The sequence below is a fragment of the Chinchilla lanigera genome, unplaced genomic scaffold (assembly GCF_000276665.1).
Source record: "Chinchilla lanigera isolate Chin_1 unplaced genomic scaffold, ChiLan1.0 scaffold00015, whole genome shotgun sequence".
In the NCBI taxonomy this organism is placed as follows: Eukaryota; Metazoa; Chordata; class Mammalia; order Rodentia; family Chinchillidae; genus Chinchilla; species Chinchilla lanigera.
In genome coordinates, this window is record NW_004955416.1 from 27063697 (window position 1) to 27082160 (window position 18464).

An 18464-nucleotide genomic window follows, 5' to 3' on the forward strand; every position below is an offset into this window, starting at 1 on the left:
CCCGACTCCGCGGCCCCGCCGGCCCCTAACCAGGCCGCGGCCCCCTCCCCCAGGCCGCGCTACCTCGGCTCCCAGGCTCCGCCGCGCCCCGCTGCCGTCGCCGCTGCCACCGCGCCTGGCGATTGGCTGTGAAAATCAGGTCTTCCGGGGGGCGGGGCCGGAGAGACAACCAATGAAATCAGTGAACGGGCACCAGCGCGAGCCAAGCGATGCTGAGAGGTCAGCAGGGGACAGGCAGGGTCCGGGGGCGGGGCGAACCGGGAGCGGGGCGGGGCTTCAGCTCCCGGTTGCTCCTCGCCCCGCCCACCCGCTGACCGGTAAAGGCTGCGCCCGCAGTTTTCCTTCGGGTTCCAGAGGTGAAGCAGTTTAACTCCTTCCGGGCAACTGTCAGGCTTTCCGCTGAGCCTCAGCGTTCTCAGTCGCAGAGGCCTTTGACCCGCCTGCATGAGACGATCTGTTGGCAGAGAGCGGATCCCTAGGAGTCCCTGTCATCTCCTAAGATCCCCCTCTGGCGTGGGGTCTTTCTACGTGGATGATCCCGGGATCAGAGGTTGCCTTGCCCTCGAGAATAAAAAGGAAAGTTCAAGAATGTAACACACTGACAAACTCAGATATACATAGTTTTCAGGTGTCGGGTAGTGGAGGATCTCGTAAGTTTAAAAGTGATAGAACTGTCACTCCGCAAGACACAAATGTGGAAACTTCTCAAAAAAGGAAACCAAAATACAAAGCAAACAGTAATCTAGGGGAAAATGTGTAAAAAAACACAGCCGAGAGCTAAAATCCTTAACCAAAAAGAGACCTTGTCAAAGGAGTAAGGAAGACAGCAAGACCGCAGGAGATGGGAAACTCCCCAGAGAATACAGACAGTCCGCAGTTGGGACGGGATGGGGGGATTGATTAAACTTCAGTTGCAATCAACCACAAGGCGAGCATTAACGTAACAAGATCCCGGGAGGACGTGATTTTCCATCCCACCTAGAATGAAAATAAACCGCACGTGGTGGCGCACGCCTGTAATCCCAGCACCTGGGAGGATCGACGTGCGTTCAAGGCCAGCCTAAGGTACACAGTTCAAGGCCAGTTCAAACTACACAGCGAGACCCTGATTCAAAAAGCCAAAGAAATAAATAGTAAAACAATTTCTTGGGGTTGTTCAGGAGGCACCTGCCCTGCGCCATTCTAACCCTGCTTCTAACTTCGGACATCCTGATCCCCCCCATCCAGGCCTATCACACCTGCTGCTCCCTTTCCCAGAAATGTCCCTTTGCGTCTCCTTTTCAGCTGCTGGACCGTCTGCCCCTCGGGTGTCAGATAAGCCACCTTCCCATTGAGGCCTTTCCTGTCCAGCCTGCAGACACTGGTGCTCCACTTTGCTGTCTGAACATAACTTCTTCACCCTACTTTCCAGTTGACTTGCTTGTTTTCTTGCCAGAATCCTCCTGTACGCCATTATCATCTGCTTCCGGCAGCTTTCAACTTACAGGGGCCAGCTGTGTGCTGGCACTTAGTAGGTTCTCATTAAATAGCAGCTCCTTAGGGGAGATGTTATGTGTCCTGGCCCGGATCCACAGGAGGGAGGCTGCAACCCCCAAATCCAAAGCCTGGTGCATCTACCCCAAGGCCCAGGGTCGCCCACCAGATGCACCCCTCACCCTTGGCGCTGGGCAGTGACCTGGTGGGCTTGGCAGATCTAAGAGGCAGAGCTTAGAAGTGTGATTACTTAGGACGGGAGTCAGAACAGACTCTCAAAGCTGCGTGAGTAGAGCTGCTGTCTGATCAGTTATGCTTTTTCTCCAGTAAAAAACAAATGCAGACTTAGCAAGGAGAAAGAGACTTTATTGCAGGGGATTACTGCAAAGGCTGTGGGAGGAAGGGCCATGGCGGTGGGGGCAGCGCTGACCATGAGACCTGAAAACATCTCCCAAATTACACAGAAAGTTTTCCTTTCATACCAAGGGGTGGAGAAAGCTGGGAAGAAAGAAAGTAGTAGGGGGCAGTGGGCGGATGGGCGGTGGATTATGTGGTGGATCCGGGAATGTTCACCCCAGGGCCAGTCTGCTCTCCGGAAGGGCCAGCTGGGCAGCAGGCAGGAGGAGTCCATATTTATTCAGAGGTCTGCAGGGAGCGGAGAAGCTTGACTAAAGTTTGGTCAACAAGAAGCTTGTTCCAGCTGATCACTGGGAGAAGCAGTGCAGCTCATTACATATGAGGCAAAGAAAAGGAATCTGAAGAGCTTGACTGTGGCTTTATAATAATAAATGAGGTGGGAGACATCTGTGCCTCCATTAAGTCATATGGGGAAGGGGAGTTCTGTGCAGTGGGTCATTTTCTAGCACATTCTCAATGAAGGAATTTCTTTATCTTCCCTGTTTTCCAGGAGGTCGGGTCTTGTTCCAGAGGAGATGGAAGTAGAAAATGTTGAGTGGGATTTCTTTGAAAGCTCTTATAAAAGGGGTATCTGGAAAAGCTTTATAAAGCGTGTGCCCTTTGAACCTTTTCTCCTGCTGCCTAGAATAAAAATGCAATGGCTAGAGCACCTGCAGCCATTGTGAACTATGAGGCAATACTAGAGATGGAATCCATATAGGCTCAGGACGGTAGAACAGAAAGATGAAAGTATGTTAAAGGTGAATATTTGCTTCTTTTTTTAAGCATTTGTTATGATATCTGTTAATAGCAGCTGAAAAAAAAGCCCCAAGTTACATACCCAGGCAGAGACTGGGTTACATGGCTAGCTACCATAATGAATAGGGTGCAAGAGGCAGGCACGATACAACCCAAAGCACCAGTGACTCCATCCCACCCTGGACTTCCGAAGCTTCTGATGAGTTTGGTGGGTGTCTTGAGTTCCACCAGCTTGAGGGAGCAGGAGTTCTCTGCAGAGGGGAACTTTCTGGAGTGTCGGAAGGGGTCTAACCTCAACTGCTCCCCACGGGGTCTCAGGGACCTGGCCAAGATCACCAACTGCATGCACGAGAGGCAGGGCAAAAGGATGAAATAAGAAACAGAGATAAATTTAATAATGCATGGCGGGGGGCTTGGGAGGTCGTGCCTCAGGATGGGCAGAGGCCCTTGGAGCTGGCCACCCTTTCTTGGGTGAGTATCTGTGACTCAGAGGACAGCAGTGACCTTATGCTAGTGAGGATCTTTATGCTCATGAAGACGTGCAGAGAGATGGCAGGTTAAGGAGTTTGTCCTTTCTGCAAGGTGAAACCCTATGTTTATGACTCCTGGGTTCTCAAGAAACCAGGATGTCTTCAGCTGCTGCCCTGGGGTGTCACAGCATCCCGGGACCACCGAGGCCTCCATTAAGGCTGTGCCCCCACCTCAATATATACTTTGTGGTCCCCAACAACAGGGTACACTGAAAGCCCGCCAGTCCTGCTGTGTGTAGCTTACACCTCCATAAGTCTGAGTTAGGCAGGAGCTGGGCTCCGGGAAAGTGAAACATGGGCTTAGCGGTCAATTCTGAAAGCACACTCTGGAGATACATACCCGAGAGAACTAAAATAGCGGCTCAACAGGATCGGTGTGGACCTGTGCTCAGCGAAGCATGATGTGAGACAGCTGAAGGTGCAAGCAGCCCGTGTGTTCACGGAGAGGTGAGTGGATAAATAAGACGTGGTCTCTGCCTCCGCACGTAAGGGGAATCCACTCCTCCTTAAAAAGGACAAATGGGCACAGGCTGCAAACAGCGAAGGACCCCCGAGGACACTGAGGACAGTGCGCGGGGCGAAATCCGTCCATCCCCAAGGACTCCACACCTAGCCTCTTTCTCGAGTACTTGCGCTCCTTGAGGAAGAGGTAGAGGGGGAAGCGGCCCTCCCAAAACTCAGACGTTGCTCCTGTCACAGGGGTAAGAGGAGACGCGCTGGTCAGTGAGGACCGAGTTGGTTCTGGAGGGGGTGGCGGGGGTGTGCGTCCGCGGGGCGGCGGGGTCTTCTCCGTGTGTGTCGCTACAGTTTTGTAGAAAGGCGACGTGGGAAGAGTTTACAGGGGTGTTTTTCTAAAAGGCTCTGCATGTTCTGAGTGTGGCCTGTGGACAAGCAGAGAGGTAGCTTGCTGACCACACAGTGAGATGGAACAGCCATGGGGAGAGGGACCCACAGGCAGCCGTGGCCCTCGGAGAGCCATTGAGCCCTCCCAACGGGGCTGCACATGTTGATCTTTTTTTTTTTTTTTTTTTTTTTTTTCCGGGAACCGAACTCACGACCTTGCACTTGCCAGGCAGAGGCTGAGTCTTGCTATGTAGTGCAGGCTGGACTTGCACTTGCTTATGTACCCCAGGCTGGCCTCAGATTCACCGCAATCTTCCTGCCTCAGCCTCCCGAGTGCTGGGATTACAGGTGTGTGCCACCATGCCCAGCTTCGGGTTGCTCATATTGAGGTGTGCTATAAGCCCAAACTACGCCACAGTTTGAAAACTTAGTGTAAAAGAAAACTATATAATATATCACATAATTCGCATGTGATTTTCGTGCTAAATTGGTAATATTTTAGATGGACTGGGTCAAAGTAATTAAAATTACTGCTTCTTTCTTAACTTGTTGCATATGGCCACTAGAAAATAGAAACTTACATCTTTGCTTCACATGATGTTTCCTCCCCCTCTTAGGGCACCTGAGACCCCATGTTTGGAAACTCCCCTCTATCCTTGTTCTTTAACGTGCCTCGGTAGGTGTGCAGAAGCCCCCAGGGGTTACAGCTTGGCCGGGGCCGGGACCAGGCAGGGGTGAGGGGCCGAGGGTTCAAGGAGCTCCTTGGCCTCCCCATTGCCCTTCAGAGAGAGAATGGTAGAAACTCCACAGAGCCACTCGGGGCCTTGGGTTCCAGTCTTGTCTGAGGGTGAGAATCGGGAGGACATTGATGAATGGCCTTTGGCCGATGTCCCATTTAGGAAAATATTCGGAGGCCTGATTAATGTTTTCTAGGCTTCATTTAGAGGTGCTGAGTAGACACAGCTTTTATTTGCTTTGTGTATGAAAGCTTCAGTGGTGTTGGGCAGTGTCGGTGCGCTTAGGAGGGCCCAAAGGAGATTTTCACTTGATCTTAGCCAAAAGGCTGAGAAGTGGTCCCAAAGGAGATTTTCGAGGGTGAGGTCCCAAGGTGAAAGAATGCACATGTGCAACACATCAGCAGCAACAGCAGGCAGCACAGGGCAGAGCAGAGAGCCAGAGCAAGAGCACGAGAGAGCCACCTGCATCTTTTTTGTATAATTCGTATACAGGTTGTTGTCTCATATTTACATTCTTACATAGCACTGTAACCAGCGCATGCGGGTTACCTGTGCTAGGTCAAGGTTACGTAACTGTGTCCCACTGTGCACCTGCGCTAGGCAATCAGGGTCACGTCCTCAGGTGTCCTTAGACTTCCCAGAGCTTTCAAGCAGTCTGAGTGGTTCCCCACGGGCAGCCAGTTATGGGGTGGGAAAGCTATGGGGTGTCCACTGGAATTCAAGGGGAGGAGAAACAATGCCCTTCATTTGTTCTTTTCCAAGGCTCGTAGTGGAGGGGAAACTCCCAACACCCTGAATGTGCGAATATTTTTGAGTGAAAAGTCAGGGGCTTGCTTCCTAATTTCTTGCCGGGTCTTATGCAGCAGTGCCCACCCTCAGGTTACTGTGATTGTGTTCTGGCATCTTGGCCTCGATGGTTAAAGCGCTGTCTCTGGCTTTGTTCTTTGCTGCCCTTGTCACCTGAGGGCCAGAACATGAGCCTGCACAGATTCTGTCCTAATGCTGGCCATGGGAGAGATCCAGACTCTTCAGGGAGATCTCACATGTCAGATGACTGATCCTACGGACGTGGAGAGAACAGAATCAGCCTTAGCTGGTTTGAAAAAGAGAATCTGTCCTGAAAGGGAGAAGGGAGGAGGAAGGAACATGCTGAAGAAAAGCTTTAAAGACACCAGCGCTTGGGATGCCCCAGGGGGCATTGGGGTGTCTGGGGACACAGATTGGAGTGTGTGTGTGTGTGTGTGTGTGTGTGTGTGTGTGTGCTGTGTGTGTCTGTGGCTGCTGCTAAACATGCTACATTGCACAAAACCCCCCTTTCCCAACAAAGAATTATCCAGCTCAGAATATGGGTTGTGCCAAGGCTGAGAAAACCGCCCTGCAGGCAAACTCCATGCGCTCAAGAGTCCTTGGTGGGGGGACTTTTACTCTTTCACCCTGAAGCCTGAGCAGGCAGTGCCGGTTAGCAGACATTAGAAGAAAGCCTCTGCTATAAACAATGGTGATCAGCGAACCCAGAGAAAAATCAGCTAGAATGAAACGGATTATACGGAGAAGTCGAGAAAAAGAGAGAAACCTAAATCCATGAAGTAGGAACACAATGTTATTTTAAAAGGGATCGTCCAAGACAGATAAGAACTTTTAAGCTTTTTGAGACAAACTCTCACTATGTAGTTTAGGCTGGGCTTGAACTCACTACGTAGCCCAGGCTGGCCTCAAACCTACAGCATATTCCTCCTGCCTCAGTCCCTTGAGTACTTGGATTATCATGCAGCACCACACCCAACCAAATAAGAATGCTCAACAGTTAAAAATATGATAGCAGAAATTTAAAAACTGAACAGTTTAAATATAAAGTTTAGTTGAACAACTTTATGAAGTTGAGCAGGACACACACATACTGGAAGGCTTTTTCTCTCCTGTTCTGCTTTTCTCAGCACAGGAAACCTCACGCACCAGTTCCTCTGTCTCATGCATTTCACAGCTGCCTAATTGTGGTGGATGCTGAGGTTGCTACACAGGCTCCTCCCTCGTCATCCTGGCCCAAGACTGGTTCGGCAGACCTGGTCTCACCCTGGGCGTTTCCTCGGCCCCGGAGCCGCATCACCCAAGCCTGGGCGCCCTGCCCCTGCAGTCTGCTTTGGATGGCTCCTTAATGCAGGGCATCAAAACACAAGTCCCTCTGCCTCGGTTAGGGCTACCTCTGAGGCCATGCCAGCTCCAGCTCTTCCTGTGGGCTGAGGCCTCTGATGCAAGTCCAGTCTGTGTCCCTCACCTGGAGTAAAGTCCCTGCCTGGAGTCTGTGTCCTGGAGCAGGACCTGTGGCAGTGGGCACCAGGGTATCTCAGGAAACTGACTGCAAAGTGGGATCTTGGAGCTGCCCCACCATGAGAACCCAGCCCTGGCAGAAGGTGAGGTGGACAGCTGGTGGATGGGCACAGTATCCTGGCCTGAGGAGGGTGGAGGGACCAGGGCTCAGGGGCTCAGGATGTGCTCAGCAGAAAAGCTAAGGGAACAGGTTGTAGGGAAGGAATGGTAGGCATCCACTGGGAATTTGGAGCCATTGCAGCTGTGGGGACCATAGGTGGCTCCTGAGCCTCCCTCTTGGGAGTTTCCCCAGGAAAAGACCAAGCAGGATAGTCAAGCAACTGCTCCCACAGGAAGTGAACTTACTGTGTGACTCCGGTGAACCCAGGGCACAGGGCAGACAGGAGTGGGAACACAAGGGTCCTGCTCAGATCCCCAGGTGCCAGGGCTGGTGGCCATTCGTGCTCAGAGCTGGTCTCTGTCTAGGAATTGCTGTCTGCTAAAGGGCCCAAGTCTCCACACCCATCCTGGGAACACCCCAACCAATGCCTGGCTGTTGAGGAGATACCAAAGGCTCAGGGCAGGGCATCTGGGCCCCTGTTTTGCATTGGCTGGCAGGGGCAAGTCATCAAGGGGTGGCTTGTAAGAGCATTTCCCAAGATTCCTCCTGCGCACCAGCCCCATAGCCAGCTGAGTGAACAGAGGAATCAAAACCTGATACCATTCCAGTGTCAGGGAACTATGATTCATCCAGTTGTTTCCATACCAGGGGCATTCACTATTTCTTTTTTTTTTTTTCTTTCAGGATAAACATTGCTACAGTTTGCATCCATGCAAATATGGCCTACATGTGTGGGAATCCCTTTTTTTTTTTTTTTTTTTAACATTGCTAGGGATAGAGTCCAGGGCCTTGCATATGCTTTTGTTTGTTTTCTTTTTGATACAGGGTCTTACTCTGTTCCAGGCTGGCTTTGAACTCCTGATCCTCCTGCCTCAGCCTTCCAAACTCTGGGAGTATAGGCATGTGCCACCACACCTGGTTTATGGATCCCTTTAACACTTGGAGTTAGATTCCTAGGAATGGGATTGCTGGAGGAAAGAGTACAGGTAGTTTTAAGTTTTAGTAAGAATAGATGTTGCCAGATTGCTTTCCGAAAATAAGGCAATAATTCCTGTTTCAGCAACAATGCATTAGATAACCGCTTTCTCTGGGTCTGTGCCCACAATATGTATTAATGCTTATTTTTAAATCAGTTTGATGGATGTGAAGTGGTATTTTGTTTAATTTGATTTTCCTAAATGCTAACAAATCTGAGTACTTTTTTATATTTGTCATTTGGATTTGCTTTTCTGTGAATTGCTGTGTTAATTGGATCAAGTATAGCAGCATACAACAAGAGAATCAAAAATAACAGAAGCTTAAATTAGATAGAAGTTTATTTCTGTCTTCTGTAAAACACTTGGGGGAAGGCAGTACAGGATCAATATAGTGGCTTTGTAAACTTGTGGGTGACCCAGATGTCTTAAACCTGTGGGTGATCCAAATGTCTTCTAGGGTTCTCTTTTGCTCTCCCTAGAGAACAGATGTGGTTTCTAGCCCCGTATTCCAAGATGGCTGCTAGAATGCCAGACATCACATCCTCATTCCAAACCTCAGTAGAGAAGCAGCCACAAAGCAGAGCATACTCAGTCTCTTTTAGGAGACCTGTTGGACACATTTCTATTGGCAGGTATTAGTCAGAAATTAATCACCTGGCTATACTTGGCTGTAAGGAAGGCTAGAAAACTCAGTCTTTGAGTTAGTAAATGGCCACGCTGAGTAAAATCAGGATTTTATTCCTGAGAAGAATAAGGATGCCGGGGATGTTCATTAGAGTAAACAACTAGAAATCTCTGCTGCAGTTACCTTCCTTTTGCCAGTGATTTTCAGCTGGCTATTTGCTCTTTCAGGGGTTCAGTTTTTCCTAGGTCAAACCACACAAAGGTGCTGCTATTTCATACAGTTCATCTGGTAGATCTGTGCTGCTGGCCTTTGGAGCAGCACTTGTCTTTGCATTGAAATCTGCTGTTGTTCTTGACGTGGTTTTTGCACATACTACAGAGTGGAGCTCGGCATGTTTGGTCTTCCAGCTGACTGGCCAGTGGTGCCGGGACGCTGTATTAAGTATCATCCTTCCTGTGGAACTGAAGGCTATCTTTGGGGCTCATTAAAGTCACGCTCATACCAGGATCTATTTGGGGACCTGTTAGGGTAGTGCGAACTTTTGACTTCCTGAATGATTTGAAACTAAAGAGTTTCCCCTCTTGCTTCTCGGCCCCTTCTAATGGCGGCTGGTTTGTGACTAGTGATGCCCTGGACATCCATCCACCCGCTGTCCTCCATCACCACCCACACTTCCTGGCTGCATAAGCTGGTTCAGGCCCCGCCTGTGCATCCCCGACGCCATTGGTTTGGTTTGGGTGCAGATGTTTCACATGCAAGTGGATCACGTTCTAGCTGCTTGCAAGGTACCCACCAATCGCCACCACCCTTGGGCTCTCTGCTGGTGTCCTTGGTAGAAGGCAGGGGTCAGGCCTTGCCTACCTCATCAGCACGAAGTGGTGGCCACAGCACAGCCACGGCAGTGCGTAGCAACCCTGATTCTCATGCTGCTGTGTCTGTGGCGGTCCCAATAACCCTCAGCTGGCTCTTTGTGCCTGTTACATAGAAGACAGTGGAAAAGCGAGACAAAGAAGTGGCCAGACAGCCAGCCCAGGCCAAGCTCTGCTCAGGGCTCAGGGACCCTGTGACCCCTGCGGCAGCTGGCCTGCCATCTCCTGCCCAAGGCAGGCCACGTCCTGTCCTAAGACGGCTCTGGGCGACTCTCCCGATTTTTTGCACATGTTGTAAACATAGGTACCGACACGAAAGACAGTTTTACCCTGGCCTATCTTTTCAAGGATGTTTGTGCAGTGAGCAATCCTGGAAGATACGTGCAGTGTCACCCTCTGTAGAACAAGGGTGGGTCTGTTTGCTGTTCAGTCTACCAAAGAAAATGTCTCCCTCTGGGGCAAAGGTTGGGCAGGCCGGCTGGCAGCTCCTTAGGAAAGATTAATGATTTCTAGGATGAGGGCCTTTTAGCCAGGGTCAAAACTACCAGCTGCCTGGAGTGCAGCTGTGACTGTCGCAGCCCTGCCCTCTTGGATTTGGGGATGCGGGCTGAACTGAGCCCTCCAATAGATATAGTGGAACCCTCTTCCGCAGTACTTGCAGGTGTGACCTTAGTTGGAAAGAAGGTCTTTGCAGACATACACAAGTGACTGGTGTCCCTGAGGACAGACCTGGAGGAAATGCAATGGCAGACAATGTGGGAAGACAGGTAGAGACGGGGGCGGGGGGGGGATGCAGCCACAGGCCAGGGAAGGCCCAGCATTGCCAGCCCGCACTGGAGTTGGAAGAGAGGTGTGCGGCAGATGGGATTCTCCCTCAGAGTGGCCCAGACCAGCCAGCCTGCCGGGACCTGGATTTCAGCGCTCCAGCCTTCAGACTTGGGGGAGAACCAACTTACGCTGTGTGAAGCCACCAGGTGTGGGGGAATTTGTTACAGCAGCCCTGGGAGATGAATTTGAGGCTACATTTTGTGATGCTGCTGTGCGGTGAGCAGTAAAGTTCCTTTGCTCTGTCCCAGGAGTCTCATGTCCGCTGCTGACACGCAGGCAATGGTGGCCGGCTGAGGGCGGAACTTGCACGTAGGGGACAACCTCAGCTCCTTGGAAGTTCTCCGCACTCATTGTGAGAAAGGGGTGCTGACAGCAATGTGATTTTTTTCACCAAGAAGAGAAGGGCCCCGTGTTAGGGGCTGTGGGAAGATTCCCTGGGGCCCGGGAAGTGCTCTCTACCCAGAGGTGGGTGAGGAAGGCAGGCCTCCCTGTCCTGTCAATGTGTGGAGGCTGAGCAGTGACAGCTAAGATCAGAACAAGATGTTCTGGCTGCTGTTGGCTCCCCTCCAGCAGGGAGGTGCTGGGATCATGAGCAGCAGGCTCCTCAGCCCCTGGAAGAAGGTAAAGAAAGAGCTCCTGTATCCGTCAGCTTCCATCACTATAGCAAACACCCGGGATCACCCCACTCATGAAGTGAAAAGGTCTGTTCTGGCTCCCGGTCTAGCAGGGTCCAGAACACAGTCAGTCGGCCCATTGCCTTGGGCTGCAGTGCACTTGTGGTGGTGCTGAGTGACAGAGCAAAACCACCTGCCTCATAAAAAGAGGGAGTGAGGCACTCGCACTGCCACCCTTGAGGAGGGACACTGGATCCACAGTTCAGACCCTTGGGGCCAGAAATACTTCAGACTTATGAAATGTTTGAATTTTAGAAAAGATTTGGAAGCTTTATTACATAAAACCCCAGCAGGATCTGCAAGTACATTTTGTGATTAAGCACACTGCAATATTTTTCAGCCAAACATATGAATAGCTCCAGTGATGTGAGATTAACTTAGGGCTATAAATGACCTCAGGTCAGTGTGAGTCCCCTAGCTTGTGTGTGTGTGTGTGTGTGTGTGTGTGTGTGTGTGTGTGTGTGTGTTCACACATATACATACATAATTTCTTCAGTGCTTTTTGGATTTGGAGATTATAGATGAGGAATTCTTGGTCTGCCTATCATCTCCATTGTGCAGATGATGACATTGAGACACAGAGAGGTTATGGAGTCTGTCTGAGGTCACACAGCTGAGCATGTGTCAGGATTCAAAGCTGACCGTCTGGCCCACATCACAGTAGCCCTGCTGGTCAGAAGCCCCTGTGTGGCCAGGAGATGTCCTCTGAGCCCCTGCTGTGAGGCTGAGCCCTGGGGCTACTGGGTGCTCACACAGGCTCTGCGCTGCAGACCCCAGGAAGAGTAGCCAGGTCAGAGGGCTGAGAGCTCCCCCGTGCCTGTGAATCAGCCTCAGGTGACCCTTGCTACCTTTTGTCTTTTGAAATGTGCTCCCAGGCTCCCCGAAGTGGAGATGAGGGACAGGTGGTGTCCCCAGGACCAGAGCATCTCTGTGCTCCCACTCCATGGCATTATGTACTTAGAACAGGCTCGCTGGGTGTTTAAAGACTGCCCAAGTCTCCACACTCACAGCTCCCCTCCTCACCAGCTCTCCTGAAAAAGATGGTGGTAGGAGGGTGAGGAGCCCTTTCAATCCTGTCTGGATCAGGGTCACCCCACACTCTGTACAAGGGAGACTCAAGGCCCAGGAGCCTCTGTCCTCCTCCAGGGGCATCTGGGATGATGCCATGGCTGCCCTCAGGGGCGTCCTCTCTGCTCGCTCCACTTCTTCCCTCAGCGTGGGCAAGGGTGTCCTTAACGTACCACACGGTGAGGTTGGCTGGGGAGGGTCTTGTTTTGGTCCCCTGGCTGGGGCCTGCTACTCTTCAGGTGGCCGAAGGAATTATGGAAAGATTGTGCTGAGGACATTGCTCTCAAGGGGAACTCATGGGACAAGCTCTTGGGGACCATGGTGAAGGGGACAGATGGGCAGGCCCTGGGCTCACTCTCCTGGGGCTGCCACGTGCTGTTGGGGTAGCCTCTGCTGGACCAGGGTCCTCCAAACTGCCTTGACCGTGCTCCACACAGTCCTTCCTGCCAAAGAACCTGTCCATGCCCTCCACTGAAATCAGTTTTTAAAACAAGATTTTATTAAGAAGATTTAAAACGTACGGAGTCTTCCAAAAAAATGTATATGCAGTTCCAGTATGCCGTACTAATAGATGCCTGGTAGCTAATGGCCACCTCTTTGAACACCTCTTCTAATTATAGGGGCCAAAGGTCACTTGTATTAATTTTTTTGTTTGTTTGTTTTTGGTGGGGAGGGGTTTCCGGTACTGGGAATCGAACTCATGACCCTGCGCTTACCAGGCAGGTGCTGTGCCGCTGAGCTAAACCCCCAGCCCCTAACTTGTATTAATTTCATGATGTCTTAGTAAATTTAGTATTAAGGTATTTATACAAGTTTTTATTTTTTGGATGTATACATTTTTTGGTGGCCTCTGCACTAAAGGCTGGAATGATACAATGGTCCCCCCATGTTCCCATCACCATTGACTGAAAGTGTAGTGGCCTCTCTCATGCCCATTAATGGACCTTAGCTCATGCCATTCCCCCATCCTGGGTGCCCCGTGCCTCCTCTGTGCTATGTGGAAAAAGGGCTAGAAGTAGTAAATATTAGAGCAGGGGGATGTGGGACCAGAGCAAGGGACATTTAATGAAAGCAAAAGTCCTTTGAAAGGATCAAAATAGATGACAAACTTTTAAATAGGTGTGGCAGGGAGAGAGACAGTCAGACAGACACAGACAGACACACATACACACACACACACACACACACACACACAGACTGAGATTTAAATTGCTAATATCAGGAATGAGAGGCAACATAGTTAAGCTGTTTTTGTAATACCTATAGGATTTCAAGGGACCCTGAATAGCCAAAGCAATTGTGAAAACAAAATGGGAAGACACACAATTCCCTACGTCAAAACCTACTGCAAAGTTATGGAGAAGAAAGAGGGAAGGCAAGGAGGTTGGGGAGAGTGTGAAACAAGGAAAGCAATATAGATCAGTGGAAGGGAACTGGAGAACAATCTGGAAAAAGTCTTTAAAGGATGATGGGTTTTTCACAGGAACGTCAAGACTGTTCAGTAGACAACAAAATATTACTTTCTACGAAGATATCCACATTTTGAAAAAGATAATTAATTAGCCCCAAATGGATCAAAGATCTAAATGCAAGAGCTAAAACTATAAAACTCTTAGAAGAAAAAACAGATTTAAAAACTGTGATCTCGGATTAGGTAATGTGATACCAAAGGTACAAGCAATCAAATAAAAATAGATAAATTGGACTTCCTCAAAATTAAAAAATTGTGCATCAAGAAATCCTATGAAGAAAGCGAAAAGACAGCCCACATGCTGGAAGAAAATATTTACAAACCATACCTCTGGTTCGTGTCTAGTTTGCAGAGCATATAGAGAATTTATGTGACTCAGTAATAAAAAGGTAAATAAGTGAAGAGTGGAGAAGTTACTTGAATAAACATTTCTCCAAAGAAGGTGTGGAGCTACCAAATAAACAAATGAGAAGATGTGCACTATCTCCAGTCGCTAGGGAAAGGGAAATCAAAACCTAATGAGATACCATTTCACACGCACTAGGATGGCTACAATAAAACACGCCCAAAATTACAAGTGTTGACAAGCATGTGGACAAATTGGAACCTTCAGACATTGTTGGGAGGAATGCGAAATGGTGCATCAGCCATGACAAACAGTTTGGCAGTTCCTCAAAAAGCTAGACACACAGTTTCCATATGCCAAAGCAATTCCACTTCTAGGTATATATCCAGGAGAACTGAAAACATATGTTCACATGAAATGTGTGGGTGGATCTTCAAGCAGCATTATTCAAAATAGTCAAACCTAGAAACAACCATATGCCCATCCACTGAAGAATGTGTAAATAAAATGTAATAAATCTAAAGAATGGAATATTACCTAGCCATAAAAAGACATGAAAGGAGCTGAGGTGGTGGTGCATGCCTGAAATCCCAGTACTCAGGACACTGAGGCAGGAGGATCGCTGTGAGTTTGAGGCCAGCCTGGGCTACCAAAGCACATTCAAGGCCAGCCTGCACTACAGAGCAAGACTTTGTCTCAAACAAACAAACAAACAAAGTTATGAAGGGGCTGGGCTGTAGCTCAGTGATAGAGCATGTGCTTCACATGCCTAAGCCCTGAACTTCAATCTTTAGCATGACACACACAGAAAACTAAAGTACACGCTAACACATAGAAGGACCTTGAAAACACGAATGAAACGTTAGTGAAAAGACGTGAAGGAAGCAGACACCAATGACCATGGATTGTATAATTTCACAGGTGTGAGATGTTCAGGATGGACACAGCAGGCAGAGGCTGGGAAGACTGGGAGGGGGACAGACTGCTCATGAATAAAGGAGGTTGTGCGTGTGGGGGGTGATAAAAGCGATCTGGAATTCCACACTGATGAGAACTGCATAACTTAGAATATTCAAAACCACTGGATTCCATCCTAAAAAACACTGTAGTGAATTTTATGCCATGCATATATTGTATATAAATATCTATGGCATATAGAGATTTTTTTCTGGAATCCAGTCTCAGGGTTACAGAAAACATCCACTTGGTTTGTGTCCTCAGTCCCCTTTGATTTACAGCCGTGCTCCTTACTGCTGCCCTCTCTTCCCATGACATCGACACGTTTGGAGAATCTGCTCAGTAGAACGCCCATAATCTAGGTTTGGATCGTTTCCTTATGATTAGATTCAGGCAAACAGGTTTGTGGGAAGAAAATAAAAAATTTTGTAGTGACCTTGTAGCTAGTGATCTCCCTAAGTTATTTCATTAACTGCAGTGTTTTACCTGGTTTTGTTACTTCTTAATGCATGCAATCATGACATTGGTAAATAATGATTATTTTATTTATTCCTTTAGATGATCCCTTACCCTTTAGTTGCTTTCTCCTGCCTTGTTGCATGAGCCATCTCCTAAAACTTCTAACACTGCCCCGAGGTAGCTGTGAGTCTGTTTTCCATCTCTGTGATTTCATTATTTAAGAATGTTCTATATAAAGGGAACCATATAGTATCTAGCCTATTGAAGCGGGTGTTTTTTATTCAGCATTCTTCCTTGAGATCCATCCAAGTTATTATGGGTCAAAATCTATGTGATTTTTAGAGTCACATCACATACATGTAGTTGAGGAAGATTGTTCTTTCAAGGTTGAGTATCCTTATCCATAGATATAGTATATCACTTAATTTAGTTATATCTTTAAAATTTCTCTGAATGTTAGTAATATAATTGTACCCCTTGTTAATGTGGCATGTAACTGACTCTCTTCCCTCTATTTCTATGTTCTGGAAGATTTTCTTGTGGGATTAGTGTTATTTCTTAAGTGTTCAGGAGAATTCATGGGCAAGATTGTCTGCACAAGTTCTTTGTGGGTAAATTTTTAATTAGGATATCTTAAATTTTTTCTTTCTAATAATGAGTTCCTAAGTACTGTTTGTTCTTAAGCCTCTTTATTTCTTCTCCATTTTTGGAAGTAAATTTTCACTGGGTATTGTAGTTTGAGGTTTTGCAGGGGGGAACAATTTAATGCAGGACTCATAGTTTATAGAATTATTCTATAATAGTCACCCGAAGAGTCAGATACAAAAAGTGTAGGAAATCTGTCCATACACTAAAGACCAAAGAATCCAGCTGAGGGCCTGCGTCTCACAGTAATAACCTGCATAAGTCCAGCTGAAGACCTAGAGCCCATAACAATGCCCCCCACAAGTCCAACTGGAGGCCAAGAGCCCACAACAAATGTTTCATGCAGGCCTGTTTCATAGATCTGTGCTGGGAAGGCCCAAAGGTCAGTGGTGGAAGCTAGAAAGTCTGTGCCAGCGGGATGAAGGATCTGTGCCATTTGGCTGAGGGATCTGCACTGGAGTCAGAAAGTAATGTTCAAAGTAAGAACCAGAGCTCCCCTGAAAGGTACCATAGTCATCCTCAGCGACAGTGAGGCCTCGAGCTTCTGCAATGATGAGAACAGCAGAGTTCACATCAGGAAAGCCAGTGCAGCAAGCTTGTCCAGGAGACTGAGCAGTGCACCATCTTTGGCTCCAGAGCCAGGAAGTGATGCTCAAAGTGAGGACCAGAGCTCCCCCAAAGAGAACTGAAGTCATTCTCAGTGACAGTAAGGTCCCAGCTCCTTTGACGATAAGAACAGCCAAGTTCATCAGGAAAGCCAGCATGACAAGCTCTTCCAGGAAAACCAACAGCTCCCTACAGCTTCTAAACTCCTTCCTCTCCAGGTCTGCCTCTTACGCTGCCAGCAACAACCCGCAGGTGGGCCTCGCACTCCCAGCACCATTCTGGTTCAGTTCTTCTGGGTTTTACAAGTTGACCAGCAGTTATCAACCCACCACACTGGGTCTAAAATCCAGCTCGACAGCTATTTCAGATGCAATTCCATTATTTCTATTTTAAAACCAGTTTTCAGTCATAATGCTGCCCATTAGAGTTCTTTTTTTTTAGTGCTTTCAGATCTTTCTTTGTCTTCCATCAGTTTACTGTGCTGTGCCTAGATAACATAGTATTGTTTTTATTTTTTTTTTTGGAACATTTATTGCTGCTAGTTTGATACCTTTTATCAATTTTTGAGAAGGCTCCTCTTTTATCTTTTCACATAGTGCTTCTGTCCCTCATCTGTTCTCCTTTCCTTCTGTGCCTTCTAATGATAAAGGTGCCAGATATTTCCCCCTCATCCTATATACCTCCTACATTTCTTTCTCTGTTTCCAAACTTTGTGTCCCTGTGCCTTCCTGTGTATGTATTCTGGGTCTTTCTCCAAATTCAGCAATTTTTTTCTTTACTTGAAATCAAACTCCTGCTAAACCCATCTTTTGAGTTCATAATTTTGATCGATTTTCTAAGTTGTCATTCTAGTCTGAAATTCTGTTGTACTTCTTGAGCCAGTTAATCACAACCATAATGGGGTTTGTTTCTGATGATTTCAAATCTTGAGTTTTGCAAGTAAGTTATCATTTTGTTATGCCTGGCTATTTCTGACTGAGTGTCAAATGTTTTATGTAATACACTTAAGAGGTAATTTGAATTTTTGGATTGTTTTATTAGTGCATATTTGTAGTATAGAATAATGGCATTCCTCACAGGGAGTCAGTACACGTACACAACATGTCGGTTTTACACTCTTCCCTTTCCCTCCCTCCTTGCCCCCTTTTTTGGTTAAAGGTCTATCTCCCTCTTTTATTACCTTTTATTTTGCTCTTTATTTATATTTGGATTTATCATGTAAGAGAAACCATGTGATATTTAAGTTTGTGTGTCTGATTTATTGCACTTAAAATTATGATCTCAAGGTGCACCCATTTTCCAAAAAATAACTGCTATGATTTGTGTCTGGATGTCCCCCAAAGCCTCGTGCAGCCATGGGGGGAGGGGCTTTTCAGAGGCAGCTGACTCTAGAGTTTGTGAATGGCTCAGTGTCTAGTGCTGGGATTGGGAATGTGAGTGCTACACCCACTCTAGGGCGGGTAGCCTGCATACAGTATAAGGAAGGAAGAGCCTTGCTCTTCCCTTTTGCTCTTGTTGCTTTTGCTGCCTTCCACTGCCATGAACTGTTGCCCTCTGCCATGTGCCACTCTGCCTTAGAGCCAGCCAACTATGGGCAGAAACCTCTACAAACTGTGAATTCAGTAAACCTTTGCTCCATTAATTTTGGGTGTTGGGTATTTTGTCTCAGCAATGCAAGAGAAGTAACTAACACAATAATTCAAGTTTATCCTTCTTTATGGCAGACCTGTACTCCATTGTGTACAAATACCACATTTCCTTTATCTATTCATCTGT

General features: G+C 47.9%; 1 long non-coding RNA gene across 1 annotated transcript in view; it reads left to right on the plus strand.

Moving 5' to 3' along the window:
- The first annotated feature begins 3743 nt into the window (after window positions 1-3743).
- The window catches only part of LOC106148147, a 60911-nt gene continuing 46190 nt past the window's right edge, over window positions 3744-18464 (plus strand). The window contains exon 1 of the long non-coding RNA XR_001233322.1: window positions 3744-3859. This is a non-coding gene — a long non-coding RNA (uncharacterized LOC106148147). The remainder of the gene's footprint in view (window positions 3860-18464) is intronic.